The sequence below is a fragment of the Cucurbita moschata genome, unplaced genomic scaffold (genome assembly GCF_002738365.1).
Source record: "Cucurbita moschata cultivar Rifu unplaced genomic scaffold, Cmos_1.0 Cmo_Scf00001, whole genome shotgun sequence".
NCBI classification, from domain to species: domain Eukaryota; kingdom Viridiplantae; phylum Streptophyta; class Magnoliopsida; order Cucurbitales; family Cucurbitaceae; genus Cucurbita; species Cucurbita moschata.
In genome coordinates, this window is record NW_019268517.1 from 3056476 (window position 1) to 3058287 (window position 1812).

Here is a 1812-nt window from a genome sequence, read left to right on the forward strand (position 1 = left end):
AAAAAAAAAAAAAAAAAAAAAAAAAAAAAAAAAAAAAAAAAAAAAAAAAAACATTACAAGTTATGAGATGTGTCGTTGTTGGAGGATAAAGTTGGAAACCAAAAAGAACAGGTTTGAATAGTCAATGGACATTAAAAGTGAACCACTCGGGTCCACTAAATATTTAATTTTTATTTAAAAAAATATATATTGAGTGAAGATGACTTCAGGAGTATTGGATTGAACTTTGATGAAATCATGATAAGATTTTTATGAAAACTAAGAACATTTAATGTTTATAACTGATGTTAGTGATGTGTTGGAAATCGTAAATGTTTTATAACACAACTATGAAAAAATAGATGATTGGATTGTTCGAGTCACCGAACGTGACCAAAAGGGTATTTTGGGGGCATGGGGATGGAATTGGGTTTCACTTCTTTTCAGATGAGCCAAACACTCACTTTTTCTCTCTCCTCAAGACCCACTTTGGAAAAAGAGAGAGTAAAGGAAACGTCCTCTCATCAACAAACCAACCACAAAGTGAAAAACCACCCCATTTCATTTTTTCACTCTTTATTTGGGCCCCATTATTTATTTATTTATTTATTTATTTTGGGTATATAATATTATTTTTAATACTTTTAAAATTAATTCATGTATTATATATCCAATTAAATTTTGTATAGAATGAAAATCCTAACCTTTCAATTTGTATACGGGGGTCGTGAATTTTAGAAATGATAAATATGTCATATTAGATAAAAAAAATATAAATTTAAGAATGTAATAATTAACAACAATATCTATTAGCGGTGTGGGTTTGATCTGTTACAAATGGTATCAGAATGAGTCGTGCGATACACTAATCAGAACCGTATTTATAATAGACAGGGTTGTTACAATCATTTAATTAAAAAAAAAAAAAAAAGTGAGGTGGAGTGACAATAACAAAACCACTTTACAAGCTCAAAACTTGGCTTTTACTTTTGCTTTTGCTTTAGAGAAGCTTAACCAAAATGGATGTCATGGCATCAACAATTTATTTTTATATTTTTTATTATTTAATTTTTATTTTCGGCTACTTTTGTTTTTAAGATATCTTCTTTTTGAACCAAAAGTGTTTCAAACTATTTGTTCCGTCAAAACATTCCAAAAAGAAAATTAATTAAATACTTCTACTTTTTAGAATTTTCTATTTTACTTTTAATTATCTACAATTTCAAAAAAGCTTTTTTTTTTTAATTTTTTATTTTATATAAATTAAATCCCGTATTTCCGTCAATCATTCCAAAAAGAAAATAATTACATTCTCCCTCTTTTTTGAATTTTGTAAACTACTTTTAATCATCAGACTATTTAGTATTTTAAACCATTTATTTTTATTCAAACATTCCAAAAAGAAAATAATTAACTGCTTCATCTTTTAAGAATTTTGTAATTAAAAAAAAAACCATTTTTTTATCACAAAATTTAATTAAAAAAATACCCCCTCAAATTTTAATTTTTAACCATTGGTATTAGTATATATATATATATACACTTCCAAAACCCAAAGTGAATACTTAATAAAAAAAAAAATATTTTTTATTAAATTATAATTTGACCCTAAACTTTTAAAATCTTGTCTATCTAACCTCTAAATTTAAAAAATTATGTCTATTTAAATCCTATATTTTATTTACCTTAAAACTATTAATGATAAAGAAAAAAAAGGTTAAAAAAATTATATATTCTTATTAAAGAAATAGGAGAGAGAAAAAGAGGAGGAGAGAAGTTTTTTTAAAACGACGTCACTTAGAGGATTTAGAGGGTTCATTTAAACGAGTTCCC